Consider the following 12188-nt stretch of genomic DNA (forward strand, 5'->3'; position numbering starts at 1 on the left):
GCTGAACTACCAGTACCACTGCCCATTGAATCAAGGAGTGCTAGGGAGGCCTCACATCCAAGTATTAACCGAGTTTAGCTTGCGCGAACTGACAAGATCACAGCAGACAGTAATAAATAAGGTTTCAGGCAGCCACCATATGCTTTTCTCTGGAACTCATTCTTATAGGATTTAGGTTAATACAAGCAATGTTTTGTCACTACACGAGCTCTGAGACACTGAAATAGTCAAAGCTCCACTGTGTGTGCAGGAGTGAAGATACAAGACATGCAACGTGGTCTGAAAACATGTGAACCAGCCGTCTGGATCTGCACAGTCGGGCTCGCCTATTTGTTGTTTTTCTGTTGCTTTTCCTTGGACACAACTCACCTCTAAGCCAAAATCTTGAATGTTTAATTATAGTAGATATAAATAATTGAAGTAATCAATCCTTTCATTTTCCAAAAATAAGATATGAGTAAGAATGTGAGTATATGGGCTGTTATGATTGTTTATTTTGGGGTGGTTTTTCCTTTCTTTTTAAAGTCAGGTACAAGGAAGCTAATACAACTGTTTCCAGCCCTTCAGGGGCTGGATTTAGTCCAAATTTATGAAAGATGCAGAGCATCATCTTAGCCAAAACACTTCCTAAATTTGTCTTTTCCCTAAAATGAGGCCACCTAGAAGATTAAAAGCTTTCTTCTTTTTTCTGCCTTAAAAAACATAATTACACTCTAATTTAAAACTCTAATTGAGTGCACTTGTATTGGTAAGATGTTCTTTTTCCCTCTAGGGACAGTATTCCTATTAGTCACACAAGCAGTCAAATCACGTCATGGTCCTTTTTTCCCACCCTACACCTCCATTATAAATGAGAAAATTAAAGCTTTTTTTTTTTTTTTTTAAGAGTATCTCAATTATATCCTCATAAACTCAGCAACAGAACATTTTAGTTGAAACAGTAAGCCACATCTTTAGCCAGTGTAAATTATCAGTGCTCTGCTGATTTCAATGAAAAAAAGGTAACTTGCATCAGCTGAGAATCTAACCCATGAAGACAAAGTCACTGAAAAAGCATCAAAGTACATTATTTTTTCAAGTTCAATAATTTGTGCCCTGGCTATAAATATATATCAGCTGTGCTACTATCTTGAATTTTATTAATGTTATAAGTTGGGTTTTTTTTTATATTGAACAACAATTGACCAAGTTGCACAAAACAATACCACTCAAAATATGATGACTGGATCTTTCTGATTAAGGACACCATAAATTTTCTTAAACTAGTGAATCATATAGGTAACATTACCTTTCCTTTGGTTATGTAAGTGACTATTTGAACCTCTATTTTGCGATCAGATCAAGGGGAACACTTGATGTTATCTCTTTGCCCATAACCCCATCTTTTCTATCTTTAAGCTCAGCATTCTAGATCTGCCATCTAACCAATTGCTGATGTTTGTGAGACTCTCTGAAAGTACCATTTTGCAATAAGATCTTACATTTTACAGAGTACTTCAAGGTGGCAATATTCACTTGCAGTCACAGGAGCATTTAAATGCTAGGTTATCAGGAGACTACATAGTTTTTCTTCCACCAAATCACCTGGAATGCTGCTAAGTCTAGGGGAAAACTAATATGTGAACTTTTAACTGATTTTTTAAAGTTAAAGAATTAGTTCTAGCTTCTATACCCATTACATAGTCTTTGTAAAACAAGACATTTTAGCATTTAAGAATTATCTTTTATTATTTTCTATGCTATACCACGAGGGCTTAGTTCATAAAGCGTTACCTTTGTTCTAGGTTTAAAGTTTTAAGGAGAAACAAACTTAATTACATATAGCATATGGAAAACTTGGATTTTAACCGCTAATCTGTAGCTTGTAATGAATTTGGATGGAAGGAATTCAAGGCTCTGAAGTATCATGTTTCTCATGCTTGTCTCCACTGACTGCAAGAGTTCTAGGATTTCTCAGTGAAAATCATAATTTGTTTAAATAAAAGGCCAGTCAGGAAATAAAGTCAGTCAGGAAATCTTCCTTTTTTTCTGTGTTTTTCTTTTGCAAATATTTACCTACAAATACTCAGAAGAAAATATTAAGGTGAATAGTTCTTGAAATAATAAAAGCTACCAATGAAAGATTTATTGAAATTCATTGCCAATAAGCATTCTTCTCTCAGTGTTTTCTGCACTGGATGCAGAAAAAAATATAGATCATTGTTACTTCTATTCTTCCTGCTTTCATTATTTTTTAGGTATAGAAACAAAAGATAAACAGAAATACTACCCTTCAGAGTAGAGGACCAGATACACCAGTGAACATGCATATAACTGAGCTAATGTCAGACTGCTTTCTCAGTTTCCACTAGCTGAGGATCCAGCTCTGGAAATGTTACTTTTCCAGTGTCAGTAATTATTATCCACCTTTCTTCTCTGTCAGATTTAGGATGTATTTGGTCTTATCTTAAACAAACACACCTGATAGTGAATCTGAAAAGATGGCTTGTTTCAGACCTTGAACCTCCTTTCCTCTCATACATGGACCCTGAGGATGTTCAATACGATTAAGGAAAAATTCCGAGGCTCTAAGAAAGGCTCAAAATTAATATTATTTTAGAACACTAGCCGAAGGCTGCAGTATTTAATTGAATTCATTGAATTTCAGCTAAGTAGGCAACTATCTTTCTGACCTGAGGGAGGCCTGTATGTGTTAATAACATCAATGTTATTAACAAAGCAGCTAACGTAGCACTGGAGACATGATAAAAAGTTTTATATTTGTAGATGAAAAAAATACCTTTGATTGATACGATTCCTGATCAGTCATTTACAACTTACTGTTGTGACCTTACTGACCCTCACAGTTCTGCTGTATTAGATTTAATTGCCACAGTCTGTAATTGCTATGTGCCAATCGTTATCACACCCTGCTGTACATGGGCTATTTATCATCTGGCTGTGCTTAATTAACAATACAAAATCTTAACTCTATATCCACTTTTGACTGCCTAAGTTCATGATGAATTATTTGCTCTTTAGTTATTATGATACTGTGCAAATGACTTGCTGTCAGCTTAGAAGGAACTGGCTAAAGCGCATTGGCTGTTTGTGGTGTGCCCCATGAACAAATTTAGCAGAACGGTTTGGAATTAAAAACGCTGAAATGTCATCAATCAGATATAATTTGGGCATCCAATGGCCCCATAAAGGCCATTTAGATGAAGAGTTTAATTTTCATGTGTGAACATGCTCATTTGGGGCTTCCCTTGAAACTCCCTGGAAGTACTTGTTAGATTAAGTTTGATAGAGGATGAAATACAGCTGAACTTGTGTCAGAAGAATCTCTGGGTAGAGAATTTATTGAAAAAACTGACATGTTAATACTCTAGAATATTGTGTTCTTTTCAAGTAGTTGTCCATAGAAAATAAAGTTCAGTTAGCTACTATAACCAGTAAGAATATAAAAGATGGAGTCTAGGTGTCGTTTTAAAAATATCTTGAAAACTTGCAGATGCTCTACCCCTGCCACTCTCTCCTCCTCTTCCTAGAAAACCACAGTGCAATTTGTGTGGCCTTGAAAAACTACTGTGAAAAAACCCCAAAATTCTGAATCAAGAAATAGTAAATGAAAGCCAGAAACATTAAGGAGAAATTGGGCGCTTGTCTACTTATATGTCAAGCACACATTTACTCATGAAACTGGCTCAGTCAGTGATGGATTCTCTGTCACATATCAGCAACACCTGTCATTTGCAGGTTTTCTTGAGAGCTCCAAACGTGTAATGCTCACAGCTAAAAATTAAACACATTGCACTGATAGGCACTATGCAGACACCACAGACAGTGATGCATGTCAATGGTTCTCAACTGCAGTGTGTTGCTAAAACTGAAACTTATGATCCTTAATAATGTCTATATATCTCCTTCCTGGGCACATTTACTATCAAGAAAGAGGTGACACTTTCCAATAGTCTGCTTGGATACAACAGTGAAAAACTTGGCTTCTCTACCATGCATGGAAATGTGTAAGTGAGAATAGTTTGGACACGTTAGAAGCATCTGCAAGAGGGGTTTTGACACTGCTTGTTCCTATGTTGTTGTGACATTAGCAATCCTTTAGAACCACCACAAATAGACTTTCAGGCTTGAGCTCTCCGTGAAGAGGTGGCATCAGCAATGTAAGTCAAAGAGGTGGCAGTTCTGACATTTTCTCAGAATGAACTGGAATGTTTAAGGCAAATGAAGTTCCTATAAGCCTAGCAATGGTAGTGGTAGCTTATGGAGGGGCACCATTTCTCACTGTATCAGCTTCAACAGACACATCACAAATCATGTGGCATTGTGGGTTTGGTTTTTGGCATTATATCTCTTCTCACCTAGGCAACTCTCAAATGGATTCAATGCACCTGGTTGGCTTCTATTTATCACTGTCGTGACAGTACAGAAACATACTCTATCCAGCTTGGCATTGGCACCCTAGTTAGCACCATGGATGTTTTTTAAAACCTTAAAATCTATTAAAGATCTTAAGCTGTTACAGATCTGCCACAGAATGCAGTTAAAGGTATTCTGTGTATTTCTTCTGCAAAGCAGACAATGATGTCAGAGCAGCATATAAAATTTCATTTGTTTTAAATATAACAAGATTTCCTAGGCAGAGATCATACCACCAAAATCCTAAAAATTTATGCTGTGTGTCAAGATGCATTCCCACATATCTGAGACATGATAGAACCTTTCAGTTAAATGGTATAAAATATCAACATATAGTAATAGTAATGGAAAATGTGAAAACTGTGGCACTGCCTTCTTCATGTGACTTCTGTGTGTATAAATTGCACTAGACAATAAGGGATTCTTGTATCAAGCTACTTTTGTAATGTGCTTCAAATCTTCAGATGAAAAGGGTTTTTTCTACTGATTATTTCCTGTTCACTGTTTATGAATGATCATCTCATCTGTAACTTAGAGCAGTGTTTCTCATCCTTCCTACTGGACAGAATATGCAGGTTTTTTGCCATAGCAGCCAAAGGCCACAAATCAAACACAAATTCCTGCCCCACTGGTATGACACTTAGTGGAAGTACTGGTGTTACTATGCCTGCTCAAATTAACTGTACTGTGAGTGCATACAACTGGTGGTCAAAATGAATGTCTCACCTAAGACTTGGGAACAACCAGGAAAGAGGGTGACTAGAAATAGGCTGTCTTCTGCCACAATCCAATCCTAGCTACTCTCTTTTATTCTGTAAAATGCAGCTGCCCTTTTGAACAGTATTGCTAATGCAAAGTAGGAAAAACATATTGTAATTTTGGTTTTGTAATTTTTGGTGAACCAGACAAACTTACGTTAGATAATTATCAGTGAGGCTACTCTCTAATATTTTATGGTAACAATGTCCAGCCTTTAATTTTATTACTTTGAATGCTCGTTCTTCATGATGATCAGCTAAATCACATGCCATGGCCTTACTTTCTCACTGTGTTGGACTGGAGCATGAAACGAATGCAAGCGCAGCAGCAAATGACGCATGCTGTACTAAATGACACATACTGTACTTGCAAGATGGATATGAGCCAGAATGATTCACAGCTACATTTATGAAGCTTTGGAGATTCAAAACACTTTCATAAACATGCATCAGTCGCTCGTCTACTAGCTAACACCAAGTAAGAAAACATATAACTGCAGAGACAGTATTTGGATATCAAATCCTGAAAATATTTGTGAATTGTTCTTTGCCTTATCTAGCTAGTCTTATCTACATTAAGTTTCTTTACAAAACCTGCTTATCTAAAAATTAAAGACCGATTTTAATATTCAGTCACAACTATTTCATGATTTTCGTAGCTTTACAGCTTTGTCTGATGCTTACATATATGTGTATAGCATTCTTCTCCTCACCTGCATATAAAAATTTCCCCCGATTTATCAGTCTAAAGTGATCTGTCTTGTTAGATAATTGAAATTACTCACTCAGTATTTCTGATTCAGTTGATATGCTATTTTTTTTTTATTGACACTTTTGTACCTTTTGAAATAAAACCAGGCTAATGAAGTTCTTAACTTTTTTGAGATAATTAGTAGCTTGCTGTTTCTTCTTTAATTTTTTTGCAGGAGCAGTATTTCTTGTAAAGATCCAATTCATCAGTTGTCTGATTTCTTCCCTTGAGCTCAAGCTAGTCTATAACACTGCCAAAACAGCATGACTGGCATTACTAATGCAAAATTTTCCTTTTCCAGTATCAAGCCAACCAGACAATCTATTTTCTGTAGAACAGCCATATTTCTGAACTGCTTGATATACTTAAGTATTTTCATTTAGTCCATATTCATGCAAAACATTGAGCCACATGCCAGGCCACCTAGTCAAAAACTCTATGAATTTAAATAAGGCTAGAGAATAATGTTTCTGAGAAGCAGGGTTTAATAACTGTTCTTTCTATGAGTGAGTATTTCTTCAGCAAAGACCCATTCTGTTGCAAAAACACTTGTACATCCTTTCGCAACCTTGAGCACGTTTTGAAGTTCGGACTAATTGCTAATTCCTCTTCATTTTAGACAGGCTTTGCCAAAGGTGGCAGTGGTTAGAATTTGGTCCGGATTTTTTTCAACATGAAAAATAACTTGCTTGATATTAGCAAAGCATTAATTTATCTCTTTTACCTCCCCTTTTTAGGACAACAAGTAATTACAGCCTATTACAGTAATAAGTTTTACTTAGTGAATAAAACTGCAATAGTACAAACTCATCACCAGCTTTCAATCTCTTAGTAAGAAATAAGAATCCCATTATTAATAATAATTCAAATAAAATTTTCAATTTTGCATGTTAGGAAGTAACAAAATGACTACAAAACTATAAAAACCCAGGTATAATAGCGCTCTACTTACAATGTTTCCAAACAAACTTCTAACCTCCATTTATGTATCAACAGTTCAGGTATAAAGTACGCACTTTTACTGATCTTTTCTCCTATATGCAGTAGACTTTGTTGTGTTACGTTAAAGGAGTTCCATGAAAAACTGAAGCCTACCATTAAACATCAACGGTCTTGAGATATCTGAATATCTTTACAGATTTTCAATACATAACATGACTGAGGGTCAAAGCAGCACAGGATGGGAAAATTGCACAGGAGATTGTTTAGACATCAACCAAAGATATCAGAATTTTCACATCTTAACTCTCTAGCAAGAAATATGCCATTGCCTGGTGTAAATGCAACTAGGGTATAAAAATACCTTGATATGTGTTACTCTTGTTTTTTTATTCAATCATCTTTGCCCTGTATCAGATAGTTCAAAGTATAGAATGAGAAAATTTGCACTGAACAGCCATATAATTACCTACTCATGATTTATTGGACAAGCTCTTCTTTTTTACGTATATTTTGACCATTTCTCTTAGCTTTCTTGAGACCTAGGCTAGTACCAGCCAAAATTAATAAGGCCATAGCTTAAGACTGTATATTATCTTACTAGGTTTGCATCTAATAAATATTATAAAATAATGTCTTGTTTAGGATTTGCACACACATTCTTAGAGAATTATTAATATATGCTTCATATTGGAAATCTGCGCATGTTTTGTTTCTCTTCTTTTGAGTTTAGAAACTTGGGGCTAGGTTTCTAGAGCTAATTGGATACCTAAAGCTAATTGGGCACACAAAACTAACTAGGTCATACTGAATTCATTGTTGTTGTTTTTTATTTGTTGTGCTTACATCTTCTTGTCTGGAAAGATGCTGCTATGTTAATACATTTCTAATGTCTGCACTTCTTAACACTAGGCAGACTGCTTGTTTTAAAAACGCAAACTACTAACACTAAGTAGATTTCCTTAACGCTAAGTAGATTTCCATGTTTTGTGAAAGTTCTGGAATCATTCACTTGTATTTTTGTCTTATGCGAGATTTCAGAGTGCTCTAATTCAGCTATGCTTACATATTCCTGCAGTTTCCTCTGTTAACTAAAGCATCAGTTACAAGTGTGCAAAACAAACAAACAAATATATATACATATAAAACAATCCCAGATGTATTCAGTGGAATGCTCTTGTGACTGTCCCTGTTTCCTAGCTCTGACAACCTCACCAAAAACGTACTGAAGTAAACACGGGCTCTTGTCTTAGCTACACTCAACTTTCAGTGAGCCTTAAGGCGAATGGACTTTGGACAATAACCAAGATTACGTTTTGGATCACACACAACATGATTATTTTCAACTGACAGAGTCCCTCCCAGTCAGCATAGCAGCCAAGTTGCTATTCAGCTGAAATCTCTGCTTCAGCTTTCAACCTGATGTAAATTGACATAATTCTATTAAAGCTAATGCAAAATTAAACTTACTTAGGATTTATTTTTGGGAACACTATGAATAGTGCTGAGGAAGAACACTATAATGACTGAAGTCCAAGTTATTGCAATAAAAATATCATGAGTGTATGATATTTTTATAAATAACTCAAGCTTGAGTTGTATTGCTTCATGGCATAAACACATTTACATTTACGGAGTGGGTTGGTGGGATTTTATTTGGTTTTTACTTTTTAGTTACATCTGGTAATCACAAACACAAATAAAATATAGCTGCATACAAATTCTACAGCAAACACAGTACTGATATTGTTTGTCTTAGGCCTAGGTTAAACTTAAGTCACTTTGGAATTAACAAATCAATTCCTTACCTTAATCAGACATGGATATGCAATAGATTAATTCTATATTATTAATTGTGATGCTTATAAATTAGAAATGAAATTCAGATGTATGAAATTGGGGTGTGAGGCATGCAAATCCTTTTAATTTATGTATATTTCTTTTTGAGAGTAGTGTTTAATACCACCTGGCTGTGACTACTGAAACCACAGGCTGTCTTCCCAGGACCCATGGACTACTCCCACAGAACAGGGAGCACAAATCAGCCATGTTCTACTTGCATAGGATTTCATCTTTTGTACCATAAAATAAACCCTGGAAACAGTCAAACCTCAATCCTTTTACTAGCATATTTACTTATAAAAGAGTTCAAGGAGTGACTCTGTCTTTGTGAGGCTCTTGAGGTTTCAGCTGGATATTTTCTTTAAGGAATAAGAGAAATTATTTATAGAACAGATACATTAGTATTCCATACAACTATTTCTTTAAGCCCTATTTGTTTTTATGTTGATACTGTAGAGATATCACTCATAAACAAACTACCGTCAAAATATTTTTCTCCAGCTACAGCAATGATGAGGAGGGCGAATGGTTTGAGAAGGCAGAGGACAGCTGCTGAATTGCTTTGCTACATCTGCATTAGTAAACTCCTGCATACTGTGAAACTCTTCAGGCAGTTGAAGGGATCAGTGAAGGGAGAGAGAGCTGGGCAGGAGTAAAGGAAAAATCAGAGAGAAGCAAGAAATTCATATACAGATGGAGAGGCTTTGGTAGTAGGATAATGAATGTAGCCATTTAATGGAGATTTTATAGCAAGGGGAAAAGCTGTTTTATGACTGAGAAGCTAATTCTGCCAGAAAGAACAGAGGAAAATTCTTCATTATGAAGTGCACATATACTTTTGGTCTTAGTTACTCTAATGGATTCTGAAACAGATCATAGTCTCCTTCATAGTTATGTGTAATTCTTTTATCAGTGTGTGTGCACACATGTATGTGTGTTTGTGCATACATGTACTTCTGAAAATAAACACACTGGGTTATATAATTACATTTTTTTTTTTTTTATTGGTTCATGCTGGCAGGTACTTACGCTTAAAGGTCAAGCTGCTAGAAGATATAATGCTAACAACAGTGGCAGAAACTGCTGAGGTAGCAGAACTTAGTAAAATATTTCTCTAAATGTTTGTATTTGTTACTCTGTCTAATACATAAAAGGTTGCTCTCTCAGAGGAGAGGAGTGTCTGACTGTTAAATGAAAGCAGCTGGTGTGCTAAGACTGCAGCATGGGAGTATGCAGCTGGATACAAGGGTGCAAGGGCCACAGAGACAGGTAGCAGAATATAGCTCGTAAGTCTGATCAGGAGGTCTGATCTAGCCCTACTACGCTTGTCCTGCTACAAATTTTTTTCCAGCATCTCTCCCCAGCTTCAGGATGCATTTTCTTTTCTCCAGCACAAAGCCTATTTCTATCTGGTCCATACCTCATGCTCTAAAGCCAGCTTAAGAGTGCTTAACTTCATATTTACTTCTTCTGTTAAAGAATCCAGTTTAATTATAGAAACACAGATGATATATAAAACATCAATATTTTGATGTCATATGCTAGGATCCTCAAAACCTGCTTACTCATCCATATTCTTTTGGTGAGCTCTATATTGATATTGTGATGTGTTTCACCATACAAAAATAATCATAAATTCAGATCTGATTGCAGAATGAAAGTTTACAATTGTGAGAAAATATGCTGTTTAGTGAAGGCAGTCATGCCAAGCTGAGCACTCTCTTTTTTTATTTTTTTAAGAGAGGAAACTGAATTCAGTATCTAAAGATGTTGCCTGAAGTTGACATTACTGCAAGACAGTTCTCCTATTTTAAAGAGTTTTCTGAATATATTACTAAAAAAATCCTGAAGGTCTATTTCTATTTCAATTGTCCCAACTTTTCGTTAAGACTTTCTCTTCCCTCCTTTCTTCCTAATATAACATTATTTAGACAACTAGTCTGAAAAAAATGGCATTATTCAGAGCACAAGGCACATAGGCCAAGCTTTTTTAGAACTAGCATTAAAGCCTTATTTCATAGCCATTGTTTATAAAAGGAATGTTTCAGAACTTGCTAGAGTTGATGTAGGAATATATACCAGTGCACATAAACACAATAAAGTTACTGTTTTAATATATCTATTGCTCATATAAGACAAACAAATCTAACAAAATAGTATTGATTATTATATAAACAGTGCATGGAAGACAAAAGATCCAGGTCTCAATAATAAGAGATGGTCATCTCTTTCAGATTTTGCACTTTTAAAAAATATTTAGTATTTCCAGGTTTAGACTTAAGAAAGTGAACATCTTATTATACATAGAAGTCTGTCCATTTTTCTCTTCCTTTTTCTACACTATGAAAAATATTAGTAGCACTGCACATTTTTACTACAAGTAACTGCTCTGAAACCCATGATCTTTATAATCCTTTTTCTGACCTTTATATGAATGAAGGATTCATGATTCTTCCAAGAAAATCTGGTTTAAGTATCAGGTAAATTAGTAAAGATTACGATGCAGTAACTGGTCAGATAGTAATTACAGAAAAAAGCATTATGAAATTGTTAGACTTCCTGGGGCTCAACAGAAGCTTTTTCATCTGCAAAAGCCACTTTAGTTTTCTTTTTAACTTGTCCAGTTTCCACACTGTACTTTTGCTCATAGCCCCCCTTTGGAAAACCTTCCCAGGTTTCTAAAAGTTCTTTGAAAAACAATTCTATTGGAGATGTTTTTAAGGGAACACAGAAGGCATCTTAAGAAAAGAAGAAAATAATTTAGCCAATAGTCATGTTAATATATAGCTGAAGAGATCAAATAAGATACCTGATATGGACTTAAATGATTTAAGCATTGTTTCCTGGAAAAGGAAAAAACCCACTGTTTACTGTTAATCTGGAATTGCAAATAGTATGTCCCATGCAATTCCAACATATCTATCTGATGGGTATAATATTAAAAAGGACACATCACAAGTTGAAGTATCTAAGGCCCATTTTGAGTAGTTCAGTCATTTGAAGGAAAGAGCAACATATTTAGTACTAGTGAAATATGCTAAAGCTGTTGATATGAATGCTACTAATTACCCAGTACAACCTAGTGGCATTTTAAATCTCACCCACATTTTAGGAGAAACTACTTGTAGGACAGAAAAAGTAGTTTAATCATCACACTCATTCAGTATCTAACTTCATGTTTTAGACTGTCAAAGGTATGATGACTTCACATGCAGTCACTGCTTGTTGTAAACCATTTGAAAGCCACCAGTGCATTTTGTATAGGTGACTACATGAATTACCAGATGCTATCTTCTGGACACCATGACAGTGGAAGTCCTAAAAAGATGGTGGAAAACTGAGCCCATTTTTTCCAGTTCTAAACTGGAATGGGATATGATTCAATCTCTAAGCCATCCAATTTCATAGTACCTTTTGGTATACTTTTGTAAGGATGGGCGTATCTACAGAACTGGCCAAAGGCTTACAAGATACAACTGGAA

This window comes from Egretta garzetta, unplaced genomic scaffold (genome assembly GCF_000687185.1).
Source record: "Egretta garzetta isolate BGI_Z169 unplaced genomic scaffold, ASM68718v1 scaffold161, whole genome shotgun sequence".
Classification (NCBI taxonomy): Eukaryota; Metazoa; Chordata; class Aves; order Pelecaniformes; family Ardeidae; genus Egretta; species Egretta garzetta.